The sequence below is a fragment of the Callithrix jacchus genome, chromosome 8 (genome assembly GCF_049354715.1).
Source record: "Callithrix jacchus isolate 240 chromosome 8, calJac240_pri, whole genome shotgun sequence".
NCBI classification, from domain to species: Eukaryota; Metazoa; Chordata; class Mammalia; order Primates; family Cebidae; genus Callithrix; species Callithrix jacchus.
Genome location: NC_133509.1, coordinates 6,617,703 through 6,632,354, shown reverse-complemented (window position 1 = coordinate 6,632,354; position 14,652 = coordinate 6,617,703). Strand labels below are relative to the sequence as shown.

The 14,652-nt window shown below is 44.1% G+C and overlaps 1 pseudogene; it reads left to right on the top strand.

The window, feature by feature from the left end:
* Positions 1-1,818: 1,818 nt before the first annotated feature.
* LOC100396436 (ATP-dependent RNA helicase DDX18 pseudogene) lies at positions 1,819-3,860 on the top strand (annotated as a pseudogene).
* Positions 3,861-14,652: the final 10,792 nt, after the last annotated feature.

Genomic DNA, 14,652 nt, shown 5'->3' with positions numbered 1-14,652 from the left:
TGAGTCTCAAGAAGCTGCGGTAGCTTAGCAAAGATCATCCCAAGTTCACTGGAATTTGTCCTCCAATGCGATGCTGTGTGGAAGGGGGAGAAAGAGGAAATATCAAAACAAAAGAAAGAGAGAGAGGAACAGAAAGAGAGAGAGAGGGACAGAAAGAGCGGGGGGGACAGAAAGAGAGAGAGGAAAAAGAAAAAGGGAAGAAGGAAAAGAAAGAAAAAGAAAACACAAGAAGAAAGGAAGGAAGGAAATAAATGTATGATGGGTATTTGTGGCTCTGATAGTCAGAGGGGCAGGCAGGGAGGGCAGGAGACGTTCCCAGTCCATTCTGTACAGACCTGTCTATGTTCTACCTGAAGAGACTCTCCTCTCAGAAGCAGAGGTACAGAGATGAGCAGCTTTCTCAGGATTTTTGAAGCTTCAGAATCAGAGATCCCAAAAGACAGAGCTATTTCTCTCCCACCTTTGCAGCCACCAAATAATCAACTGCAGGTACCATCTGCATGTCTTCGTGGCTGTCTCCCCTCACCTCATGCTCTGCTCTCCTCACCCTGCAGGGAGAAGTGCTCCTCCTGGGGAGACACCTGGATCTATCCTCACTCCTAGAGGGCTGACCTGAACAAGACAAGTTCCCCCTGAGCTCTGAGGCCTCCTGGAGCCAAGCACATAGTCAATGGGCAAAACGTTCGGGGATAGTGATTTTTACTCAGCCCCTTGGCAGACAGTGGGGTCTCAGACTTAGTGAAGGAACAGACCTTGGAGTCTCTCTGGGCTTGTATCTCATTCTGACACTTACTGTGTGCCTCATGGAAGTTTCATGTTGTTTCTGACTGGCAGTGTTCTTGTCCACAGAAAGGAGGGGGAGATTCAGCTGAGTAGTTAGAAGGATACGCGCTAACATCAATAACATGAATGTGTACACATTAAATTCCTGGCATATATCAGGAACCCTATAATTGTTAGCTTTCCCATTCTGGAGATTACATTTAAGGCGTGTATTAAAACCGTGGTTGGGTGTTCTCTTTATCGTAAGGGCCTTGTCTGAATCTGAGAGCCCATGATTTGGGGAGTTTATGTGCATGGGGGGACGTGTTGATAAGTTAAATGAAGCTCAAAAGAAAAAGCTGATTCTTTCAATACCAGCACTGTGTCTCAATGTGTTCGGCATGTGAATGATGTAGGCTGCTCTTCTTTAAAGGAGCAGCCACCGCTTGGCTGGGGAGGCCTCAGCCATCCCTCTAGAGCTTCGTCAGTGTCTCCGAGACAACCCAGACAAACAGACAGTCAAAGCACAAATTATTTGCTTGCTGTGGAGATTTGGCATCCACGTGAGTCCCCTACCTGCCCCTGTAGAAAACTAAGATCTGCCTTGCCCTATAACTGAGTGAACGTGGTCATTGTGACGGGAATATCCTGAAGATAAACATGCACGCTGGGGCCGGGTGCAGTGGCTCATGCCTGTAATCCCAGTACCTTGAGAGGGCAAGGCGGGTGGATCACGAGGTCAGGAGTTTGAGACCAGCATAGTCAACAGTGAAACCCTGTCTGTATGAAAAATTCAAAAAATTAGCTAGGAGTGGTGGCAAGTGCCTGCAACCCCAGCTACTCGGGAGGCTAAGCAGGGGAATCTCTTGAACCTGGAAGGCAGAGGTTGCAGTGAGCCGAGATCACGCCACTGCACTCCAACCTGGTGACAGAGTGAGGCACGGTCTCAAAAAAAAAAAAAAGCAAAATGCATACTCAGTTCTAATGTTGCCTTTGGTTAGTGACTCCCTGAATGAGAGTGAGGAATTAAGAAGCTGTGTACAGTGTCAGCCCCAAGAGCGGAGTAGCCGTTCTGTGTGGCATTGTGGTCTAGGTACTTCTTGGACAGCACGTCTCACCTGCTGATGAAACTCGGGCAAGAGGATCGAGAAATGGAGCCTCACACTGCACAGCAGAACTTAAAGTTGCCGGGGCCCTCAAATCTAACCCTATCAAAAACTCAAAAGGAAGATGTGCCTGAAGAAGGGACGGGAGGTGGAAAGGTTAAAAAATCAAAACGTTCTGTAAGTGTGGGCTTATCGGAAGCTCAAGTTGGAGACCTATCTGAAGAAGCAGTGGAAAATGCAAAAGTTCACAAATCCCGCCAGAAATCGTGCTATTAACCAATGGAGAAGCAGCAATCCAGTCTGCCGATTCAGAATCAAAAAAGAAGAAGAAAAAGAGAAAAATGGTGGATGATGATGGGCCTGATACAAAGAAAAAAGCAACAATGGAAAACGAAGGGGAATCTGAAGAAGAAAGTGCCAAGACTCCCAAAGAAACAGAAAATCATGCGGAGAAGCCAGATAATGAGGAAGACGACGGTGAGGTGCGCAGCCTACTGCGGGACTGGCAGACCTTCTTTTGCTTCTCTATCTAATCTTGTCAATGAAAGCACTTTGAAGGCAATAACAGAAATGGGCTTTACGAACATGGCTGAAATTCAGCGTAAAAGTGTCAGACCACTCTTGGAAGGCGGGGGTCTTCTAGCGGCTGCAGAGACAGGCAGTGGTAAAACCCTGGCTTTTCTCGTCCCTGCAGTTAAACTCATTGTTAAGGTTCATGCCCACGGATAGAACGGGGTCCTTATTCTCTCACTTGCCATGCAAACTTTTGGGGTTCTTAAGGGGCTAATGACTCACCATGTGCACACCTGAGGGTTGAGAACGGCTGGCAGTAATGGATCTGCCGAAGTACAGAGACTCGCTAAGGGGATCATTGTCACCGTGGTCACACCAGGCTGTTTGCTGGACCATATGTAGAACACCCTAGGGGTTGTGTAGAAAAACCTACAGTGTCTGGCTATTGATAAAACTGATCATATCTCAGATGTTGGATTTGAAGAGGAATTAAAGTAAGTTACTAAAGTTTTGCAAACATGCAGACTGACTATGCTCTTCTCTGCCACCCAAACTCAAAAAGCTGAAGACCTAGCAGACGTGTCTCTGAAAAAGGAGCCACTGTGTGTTGGTGTTGATGATGGTGAAGCTCATGCAACCGTGGATGGTCTGCAGCAAGGATATGCTGTTTGTCCCTCTGATAAGAGGTTCCTTGTGCCCTTTACATTCCTTAAGAAGAATCGGAAGAAGAAGCTTACGGTCTCCTTTTCATCTTGTATGTCCGTGAAATACCACTGTGAGTTACTGAACTACATCGATTCACCTGTCTGGCCATTCATGGAGAGAAAAAGTAAGTGTACAACCACATTCTTCCATTTCTGCCACACAGTTTCAGGAGCACCGTTGCGTACAGGTGGGGCAGCGAGAGGACTGGACATTCCTGAAGTCGACTGGATTGTCCAGCCTGACCCCCCCGATGACCCTCAGGAATATGTTCATTGTGTAAGCAGAACAGCCAGAGGTCTAAACGGGAGAGGACATGCCTTGCTCATCTTGTGCCCAGAAGAAACAGGGTTCCTTCGCTACTTGAAACAATCCAAGGTTCTATTAAGTGAATTTGACTTTTCGTCATCTAAAACTTCTGACATTCAGTCTCAGCTTGAGAAATGTATTGAAAAGAATTACTTTCTTTGTGGGTCAGTCCAGGAAGCATCAGTCACCCGTACGAGCCTATGATTCCCGTTCTCTGAAACAGATCTTTAACGTGAAGAACTTACGTTCGACTCAAGTTGCTCTGTCGTTTGGCTTCAAAGCGCCTCCTTTTGTTGATCTGAATGTCGACGGCAATGAAGCCAAGCGGAAAAAGTGAGGAGGTGGTGGTGGATTTGCTACCAGAAAACCAAGAATGTTCGGAAGTCCAAAATCTTTAAACGCATTAGCAGGAAATCATCTAATAGCAGACAGTTACCTCACGGAAGGCAGGCCTTGCTTTCGTCTTGAATAGCTTTGTCCAAAAATGAATGTTTTCCCCTTGAATTTATCCAGGGTTTGTAGAAACTGACTTGAGCCCTGTTATTTGTATCAAGTCTCCTTTTTATTTTTGGGATATAAAACAGCCTTTAATTCTCTTGGTTGCCCAAGGGCAAAACAAGGAATCTCTGGTCTTTCTTGTGATTACATAACATTTTAATTTAATTAATTAATTTATTTATTTTTATTGCATTTTAGGTTTTGGGGTACATGTGCAGAACATGCAAGACAGTTGCATAGGTTCACACATGGCAGTGTGTTTTGCCGCCTTCCTCCCCTTCACCCACATTTGGCATTTCTCCCCAGGCTATCCCGCCCCCGCCCCCCACAGACGTACATACAAATGTATGTTATTGTTGAAATATCATTCTTTTTGTACCTTTCCTGCTTGGTGTGTGAAGATTTTTGCGGCGTGCTTTGCTGTGCTGAGTCCTGTGGAAGGTGACCTAGTGCACTGGGCAGCTGGTGGCAATGCAGAGAGGAGTCTAAAGTTAGTCTTTTGGTTTTAGTCATTTCTTGAACCGCGGCAATATCTCATGACTCCTGGAAATCCTGCAGCATAAAAGAGCCAAGAGCTTTGAAAATACCTAAGAAGCATCTTAGGATTAGGGTGGCCTTGCTTTTATAGATTCTTTATTTTAAAGCAATGGGCCTTTTTCGGGTTTGTTGTATGAAGTGTCACCAGCAGTCATAACATTTGGCAGGTGAGAGGTAGGAAGAGGGTGGAATTGGGATGTCTGAGCCTCATTTACATCAACAGAGGTGTAATATACTGCATTCTCCATTTGGTAACATAGCAAACACTTAAAAAAAAAACACCACCAAGAATGGTGATGCTCCTCATTCGGATTTGTTTATTTCAAGGTGTTTTTGGTAAGCCTTTCTACTCCACCGAGTGCTTAGAAAACACGACCACCAACTGCCTTGGACTTAAAGCCAAGCCTTCAGACAGTACTCAGCACACATTAATGTTGGCTTCTTTTTGAGAGAAATGCCCTCTTCTAGGCCCTGCAGCAAAAACACATTTGCTAGGAAGACTGAAAATGAACAAAATTAGAAAAACACTGCAAAGTCAGTTGTTCAGTCTGATGGTTTTTTTTTTGTTGTAGAAGCACTTGATTTCTAGTTTGTTTTGTATAGTATGTAACTACAAAATAGTACATTTTGTAGCAATTCGAAACCAAAGTTGCTGGCAAAGTTTTGCTCTGGAGCCGGCTAAATATAGGATCCCGTTAGATGGAAGTGTACTGGGAGCATCAGATGAAGAGGAAACTGTTTGGTAAAGAACATTCCAGTAGGAAAAGGAACAGTCTCATTTCTGGGCTTGACCATCATCGCCGTGGCTGACCCTGTCCTGGGTTTCCAACCTTGACTGCTGGGCTCCTGGCTTGGTGGATTCCTAATTCCTGGTGTGTAATAACTGTCTTCAGGATCATGTTTTCCTTTTTTGTTTCAGAAATAATGTTTCTGAAAAGATGAAAAGGGAAGAATAATTACTGAGCAGAAATAAATACTATTAGTGTTTTGTACAGAATCTAATTTTTTTTTTTTTTTTTTGAGATGGAATCTCACTCTGTCACTCAGGCTGGAGTGCAGTGGTGCAATCTCAGCTCACTGCAACCTCTGCCTCCCAGGTTCAAGCAGTTCTCCTGCCTCAGCCTCCTGAGTAGCTGGGATTACAGGCACGCGCCACCATGCCCGGCTAATTTTTGTATTTTTAATAGAGACAGGGTTTCACCATGTTAGTCAGACTGGTCTCAAACTCCTGATCTCCTGATCCACCTGCCTCGGCCTCCCAAAGTGCTAGGATGATAGGCGTGAGCCACTATACCTGGCACATAATCTGATTTTTATATGCATGTTCATGCTTTTTAATTTTTTATCAAAAATGAAGTTATCTTCTATCTACTACTTGTAACCTGCCTGTTTCAAAATGTGTTATTTTCCTGTGTCCTTAAATAATTACATTTAAAAAAAGAAGCTGTGTTCATTTTTTAGGATGAGAGCATAGCATTCCATTCATCCCTAGGGTCAGCTTGCCTCCAGCTGCTACTGCTGCTGGATATCAAGCCAACAAAAAGAAACAGATGCTTCGAAGAACCCATATCACTTGAGGGAGCAGGAGGAGACCCCAAGGAAAAGTACCCTTCCTATGAACTAGTTTTTGATCCTAGAGCAAGGGTTGGTAATCCGTAAAATAGTAAACTATCAAACTGCTTTTATTTGACATTTGATATATTTGTCTGTCATCTATCTGATTAATCCACATGTGTTTTTTGAGCAGCGTTTTAGGTAGTGGTGAGAGAGCATTGACTGCCAAGGTCTCTGCCCTCAAGGAGTGTGGAGTCTAGTGGAACAGGGCTGCTCTGAAACTCAGGGATGTATACTATGGCCCACCTGGCCGTGGTGAGCTGTCTCATCGCTGTCAGCAGACTGTGATCACATCACTTATCACCGTGCTTTCTTGAGCGTGGTGACAAGTACCCTGGACCCCTGTTGGGCCAGGGTCCCATAGGGGAGACCGAAGGATGGGGCCACTCACAGAGTGCATCAAAGAGTTTAAAGGGCAGGTGGTAAATCGTTTGCAAGATTCATTAACTTCTGCAAAGGAAGTTTGAAATAAACAGACAAAGAAACTGAGTAAGTAAAAATACAGGACTTACTGATGAATCTGACTGGAAAATCTTCTTTTTCTGCTGCCTGTACAAAAAAAATTCAGTCTGTCCTTCAGCTGGGTCCCCAACGATGGGGTCTCCCTCGGGAGAGACTGTCCCAGTTTCTAGAGATAGGACATGGAGAAAGGCAAGGCAAGGTGATGATGTGTGTGATCACAGCATGAACCACAGTCCCAGTTCTCCAATCCTGAGATCCAAAATCCTGAGAGGCCAGGCACATTCTGAAGTTTGTAGCAAATTCACAGGGTGGCAAATCCCGACCTGAGCTGACATGAGTCTATTTATAGCTTTGCCTTTATCCTACTTCATATAAATATTCATACATTTCACTGAAGAAATACTAGCATGTTTAATTATGAGATGCTGCCACATGCCCTGCTGGGGGTGTTATGTAATTATGGAAAATGCCCCATATTACCTTTCTGAAATTCACAAAATTCTGCGTTCTTAAACAGATTGCTCTCATGGATTTCTTTTAAGGGATTTTGGATCTATACTCTTTTTATTTTTCCCAGTCTGTTCTATGATCTCACCTTTAATTGTCTTTCATAGAGACAATCTTTTTTAATTTTTTGAGAATACAAAGCAGATGATTTCCTAAAGTTCTTTTTGCTCGTTAACTCCATATACTTCCTCCCATAGCACCCCAAATTAGCTTTTATCTTATGTATACTATGCTTAGCACTTTGGGTATCTTTGTAATTAAAAAAGATGGTGCTAGGTATTTTTTACCTTTTTGAAAACAGCTTTATGGGAGTCATTTACATAAAATAAAATTCACTTTGTTTTGCATGTACAATTCAATGACTTGAGTGAATTTTCATACTTGTGCGACCATGATCACAATCTAACTGGAGAATATTTCCAGTATCCATCCCAAAAAGAAACCTCACATCCATTTACAATCACCCCCTGCTGCCTGGCAATCACTAATCTACGTCGGTCTCTTTTGGGGCTAAAAGAGTCTAAAAAAAAAAAAAAATACACTAAATGCCGTGTGCAGCACACACGATTCTCATAAGGAAACAGAAGCTCCCAAAACTGATAAAGGACGAAGCTGGAATTTGATCCAGGTCCTCCCAGCTCCACAGTCCGTGATCTTTCCAAGGCTGCCTGAGGAGATCCAGAGTGGCCTCTCACTGGACTGGGGCAGAAATGCAAGTAGCCCCGGGGTGGATGTTGTAGATTGGATGTTGGATGTGGATGGCCCAACAGAAGAGTCATGAGCTTGATGACCTTTAGGCCCCAGCCGCTTCTGAGCGCCTGTGATTCTACAAATCCGTAAAATGCCTCCAAGTAAGCCAGGGACTTACTTTAATGAATAGATAGGAATGATGTGTCATGAACAGACTAATTGCATGTAAAGGTGCGCTTCTGAAGTGTGCGGTGTGTTCCCGTAGGCACTTCACCCCCCAGAGATGCCGTTTGCAGTCACCATTTGCATTATCAATGAAGAGGCAGTTTGCCAGGCAAAGGGGGGCATCAGCCTAACCCTGATTCGACCACCACGCATTCCAACGCATTGAGTCCAAGTGAAGGAGACGTTTTGATGGATGCGTTTTCTCACCTCTTTAAATCTGAAGTCGGTACTTCTGATGGAATTGTCCTGGTATGGCAGTGGTGCAGCTGCGCCGAGTAGATGATAGAATGACACACCGTGACCATAACTGAGGAGAAGGCTGTCACGCTCTCGTTATTATTATTAAGAATTAACGACTTCCTTTGTGTCCGTTCAGACAAGTCCATTCTGAAAACCAGCCAAGTTCGCCTGCAGCCCTCCCTAGCACCATTTCTGCTCATGACGCGTAGATATCATCTCTCCTCTCTGGGGCACAGGCTGCTGTCTGCTCTGCCTATCCTCCCCAAGTTTCAGGAACCATGTCTTCTTTCTGTACCTTCTGCGGGGGCAAAAGAGGCCTGGGAAAAGACACACGGTCCCTCACTAATGCCTTGGTAGACGATCAAGTTCACCAAAATCCCCAGATAGAGATTCCAGGTCCATATGTTTTAAACTCTGTAGCAATTTTGGAGTAAAAGATACTTTAATTTTTGATACAGGTATTACAGGGGACAGGTAAGAGTTTGTAATCCATGGACTCTTCTGGATGCTTCTAAAAGTTTGTTACATGAGATAATTTACATGAATATATCTTTTTGGTTGACAAAAAGGCTTCCTATCATTAGGAATAATACTGAGTTCTGTGAGCTGCATTGGCAAATTTATTGAACCCAAAGAGGGGGTCATGGGAACCCCAACTTGAAGCCAATTGGTCAGAAGTTCTGGGGACCCAGGCTTGTGACTAGAGTGAGTTAGAGGGGGCCAGTCTTAGGGATTGAACACTCAACATGTGGGATCTGACTTCGTCTCCAGGTAGACAGTGCTGGAAATGAATTACAGGACCCTCAGGTGGTGTCCACTGCTTGGTGTGTGAGGAAAAAAACCCCACACATAGAGTCACAGAAGTGACTATTATCGTTATCAACAATTATTAATATCATTAATATTAATATCAATATATTAATGACACAAATATCAATAGTATTACTTCATTATATAGTATTATTGTTAATAAGGGAGATAAAATATATAATGCACTTAGTACTGAATTTCTTGAATGAGAGAATACAAATGATAAGTTAGCTTTTGTGATTTTTTTTTTTTTTAAACAGAGTCTAATTCTGTCACCCAGGCTGGAGTGCAGTGGCCTGATCTCAGCTCACTGTAACCTCCACCTCCCAGGTTCAAGTGATTCTGCCACAGCCTCCCTAGTAGCTAGGACTAGAGATGTGTGCCACCACACCTGGCTAATTTTGGTATTGTTAGTAGAGACAGTGTTTCACCATGTTGACCAGGCTGGTCTCAAACTCCTGACCTGAGGTGATCCGCCCGCCTCAGCCTCCGAAAGTGCTGAGATTACAGGTGTGTGCCAGCACACTCGGCCAGCTCTTGTGATTTTTTAGATCTTCATCTTTTAGGACATTGAAAATGAGCCCAGATATACCAAGGAATTTGCCCAAGGTTCACACGGCCTGTAAGCGTGGAGTAGATGTTGAAATTTCCCCTCAGTTTTCTCTGGGACATGTTCTCCATTACAGCCTGATGCACATGGCCTTGCCCAAGGTCACAGAGCAAATAAGCAGCAGAGTAGGGAACTGAACTGAACTCTTCTCGCTGGGTTCCATGCTTTTTAAATCAAACTATGTCATTGCCACTGAAATGACAGACTGCAGAATCAAGGGCCTAAGCCAAAGGTTTTCACTTGATAACAAATTTCCCAGATGGTGGATTTCTTTGCTTCTACCTGGCAAAGTAAAGAGAAGACAGCTTCTGTATAGGGAAAACTCTCTCTGACCATGATATTCCTCTATCCTCACATCACAATGAACATCAACACAGGACACTTCTGTGACTATATGTGTGGGGTTTTTTCCTCACGCACTAAGCAGTGGACACCACCTGGGTGTCCTCCAATTCATTTCTACCACTGTCCGGAAAGGGACAATGGAGATGATGTCAGATCTGGCAGGTTCAGCGTTCAGTCCCCAAGACTGGCCCCGTCTAACATACACCAGTCACAAGCCTAGGCCTCCGGAACTTGGTTCCCATGACCTCCTTTTTGGTTTCAATTAATTTGCCAGAGCAGCTCACAGAACGCAGGGAAACACTTGCCTACATGTACCAGCTTATTATAAAAGGATATTGCAAAGGAAACAATGAAGAGATGCTTAGGGTGGGGAATGGAAGAAGGGGCCCAGAGTGTCCATGCCGTCCCTGGGCACTACCCTCCAGGAGCCTGCAGTTCGGCTATCAGAATCTCACTGACCTCAGCCATCTTGAATTTTTAGGGAAGCTTCACGATGTGAGCATTTCTTCCCCAGGACATAGAGGGGTGGGACCCTCTCGTAGGAGGGTCTTAGGACCCACAATCAGAAAGACACAGGAAAAGTAAAGTCGTGCCTTGGAGCAGATGAAAGGAAGGCAGGAGGAGGTCAGAGGCTGCCCCTGGCCTCACCCACCCAACATTGCAGCAAAAGACTGCAAGGGCTGTGGCTATCAGCCAGAAACCATGGACCAAACCTGGTAGATACCGTAACACCACAGCCTGCCTCCCACACATAGCAGCAAAGTGGTTGTGTTTAGACTTAGAAATGTATATACCTGAGCTATTATACTAGAATTATTTTTCTCCTGGAATTTTTTTTATCAAGGTAGCGCTCAGTTGGAGAGAGATTTTTAAAATTAACAGCAAACTGATAATGTAGGCTTTTCCCGAGTGTTCTCCTATATCTGTGAGTTCATTACAATTTGTTCTCTGCACTGAATTCTTAACACAGCACCGTGAGATTTTCCTACATCTACATGTTTACATAAGTAAAAAAATGCATTCAAATGCTTCTCTCTGAAGCATATTTCCACACGACAGCACTCTCCTCGCTACAGAGTAGGGTTGTCTGAAGACCACTTTGGGGTGTCTGACCCAGCATGAATGGGGGCACCAGGTTATGTCCACTTTTTTGTTTTTGAGATAGAGTCTCGCTCTGTTGTCCAGGAGTGCAGTGGCACAATCTTGGCTCACTTCAGCCTCCACCTCCCCAGTTCAAGTGATTCTTTGGCCTCACCCTCCTGAGTAGCTGGGATTATAGGGGTGTGCCACCACACCTGGCTAATTTTTGTATTTTTAGTAGAGATGGGGTTTCACTGTGTTGGCCAGGCTGTTCTCGAACTCCTGACCTCAGGTGATCTGCCTTCCTTGGCCTCCCAAATTGTGGGGTTACAGGCGTGAGCCAGTGTGCCCAGCCTTATGTTCCACATTTGAATTCCTCATTTGCAAGAGGGAGATTTTAGTAATAAAATGCAGCTGAAATTGGTCTATGTCCTGACAAACAAGATGGTAATGAGCTGGAAAGGATGGAGAGTGGGAAAGGCATCTGGAAAAGGTAATTCCGTCAGGCAACCTCGCGACGGGCCTCTCCTTGGTATTGGAACAGAACTCTCGCTAGGCATTTATTTGTTCAATCACAACCCGTGCCTTTTTGTTTGTTTGCTAGTTTTTCTGTTCTGTTAAATTGTAAAATTCCTCTCACCTTTTGCTCATTTTTCTGATCATTAATTTTGAAATTGAGATGTATTTTAACATGAAGTTTTTGGTCATCATTTCCTTTCTTCAAATACTACTGTTAAAATGACAGAGACTGCCAAAGTGGACAGGGTGTTTACTCACTGAGTGCGTGAAAGGAGCGATTTAGCCATGTCTTCACTGCTGTGAAGGCTGGCCTTGGGCCTTTCTTAACGAAAAATCATCTCTGGTATGGCATATCCTACAGACAAGAGGTTGTAATGCAGAAGGCTCAGACCAAGCCGGGCACGGTGGCTCATGCCTATAATCCCAGCACTTTGGGAGGCTGAGGCAGGTGGATCACTAGGTCAGGGGTTCGAGACCAGCCTGGCCAACATGGTGAAACCCTGTCTCTACTAAAAAGTAAAAAAAAAAAAAAAAATCTGAGCGTGGTGGCGTGCACCTGTAATCCCAGCTACTCGGGAGGCTGAGGGAGGAGAATTGCTTGAACCCGGGAGATGGAGATTGTGATGAGCTGAGAGTGCACCATTGCACTCCATCCTGGGGGGACAGAGCAAGACTCCATCTCAAAAAATAAATAAATAATTAAATAATTTTAAAAAAAGAAGGCTCAGACCAAATCAGGCTCATGGACATACTTTATTTGGCTCATACGATTGAAAAGAAAATTGAATAGCTGTCATGTTTTTAAATTGGGAGAGTTTGCATAAAAATCCTTGTTTCTGGAATCCTTTGGAAAAAAATCCAAAGCTGTATACACCAGGCTTGCAACTGCCCATAGTGCCAGGAGCTACCACTCCTACAGCTGGGTCCTTCTAGAAGGGGCATTTGTGGGCTGCAGTGGTCCCCGCCTCTTCCTCAAGTCTTGAGAAAAGCATGGCCCTTGTAGGCATCTGAGATGCCAATCCTAGGAGATTGTTCAGTGGCTGTCACCTCAAACAAACAGATAAAAAAGTCAGCACTTCTCAATATTATTATAAAAATTCAAATAATATGTCAGTATTTGGGGAAAAGGGTATATGAGTCAGCACACACATCAGCATGTGCCTATGAATTTAGTTCTCTGGTGTGGTGAGGTGTCCACAGTTCACTATATGGCCATGCATTCTCCTCACTCCCACCCCAGCAAGTCCTGGAGAGGGCACAGCGTTCATTTCAGATGCTGCCTAGGCCGTGAGTGCCTGCCCTCACAAATGCCATGGTGTTGAGCATGCTGTTTAACCTCACCTAGTCCCAGCGCTTCTCTATAAGGCAAGGATACTGCAGACAGGTGTGCTGGCTTACGCCTGTAATCCCAGCACTTTGGGAGGCTGAAGCAGGCAGATCACAAGGTCAGGGGTTTGAGACCAGCCTGAACAATATGGTGAAACCTCATCTCTACTAAAAATACAAAACTTAACTGGGTGTGGTGACGTGCACCTGTAAACCCAGGTACTCAGGAGGCTGAGGTAGGAGACTCACTTGAATCTGGGAGATAGGGCTTGCAGTGATCTGATATCATGCCACTGTACTCCAGCCTGGGCAACAGAGCAAAACTCTGTCTCCAAAAAACAAAGGTGCTGCGAGGATAAAATGAACGAATGCATATTTGCACAGACGTGGCTCAACAGATGTTGCCTGCTTCTGTCCTCCTCCTTCAAGCCCATAACTAGATTGAGCGGCAAGCTGCTCCTCTGCACTGACAGCCAACCCGGTCAAAACAGTTGCCCAAAAGCCCTCCCGCTGGAGAAGTGATGTGATGTGGGACTCCAGGGAATATAGAAAGCCCCTTGTGCGGCAGCCTGGGCATCCTGGGAGCTCAGGTGCCCCCGAGCTGGGCAGGATCTCTCAAGATTGTCTCTTTCCTGGGGACGATAGTCTTGACATGTCCTTTGTCTTGGTCATTACTGCAACTGCATTAAAAAGGCATATGGAGACTGTGAATTTGAGATCACATTTTGGAGCGGAGCCTAAGGCTTCCAGTTAAGTGTGAACAGTGTATGGGAGGTAACAATGAGGAGATAGCTAAAAGTGTTATACATGAATTTACATTCAATAAAAACCCCTTCCAGCTATAATTACCACATTTTTGCTAATATTGAGATACTAGATGTCAGATTTAATATCTGAGTAAACTAATTAAAGAATGTTTTTTGCCTGGCCTTGACAAACAATCTTTTCTACGGAAAGTTTTTGAAAGTGCTTTTTTCTTCTTTGGCTGAAAGTGAACTACATGACCAGGATTGTTTAGGGTGGAACCACCAGAGCATCTGGCCCCTGTGTTTCCTTTTCTCCATCCCTCTCCACCTCTCTCTCCCATTCCCAGCTCTGTTTTGTGTTCTTATTGTTAAAGGCACAGTTTTTAGACTGTGTTAATGTGTCTTTTTTATGCATTTGCCAAATAGTTCTAGGTGGAATTACCTCTTCAGATTTCTCCTCTGACTCTGGCACATTCAGACTCAAATTGTTGTGCTCAGTAGGGCCATTGTCACATTATAACGCGGAAAATGCTTCATCATGTGTTACAGAACACGATGGAATCTTCGCTAAGGAGCTTGGGGATGAAAGCGGAGGGAAAAGATTAATTTTTATGCATCAAGTCATTATGGAGAGAGAAGGAGACATTAAAATTGCCAGAGAGAAGATTTTCTCATCTAATATCGACATAGACAATGTATTGAGATGACTGCTCCGTTCTTAGATTTGTTTCTACGGTTAAAGTGCTCAGATCTAGGTTATAAGCTTGTTTGTATGTATTTCAGGTTTTAGAAAGAGACTCCGTTTTAAAAAGATAGGATCTTCCCAGGATTTAAGTACACCTAAACATAGTTTGATTGTTTTTACTCCATAAAAATGCATAGCTATATTTCAGACAATTTTGAAAATAATAAGAAAAAAGTTAAAAATTACTCTTAACTAGGATAATTCAGCAACTCCAGTGAAGTGTTTCCTTTTAAATGATGCTACTTGTTAACATGGTTGCAAATGTAAGTATGTGATTGTGTATCCTGCTTCTTTTGTTCACATTAT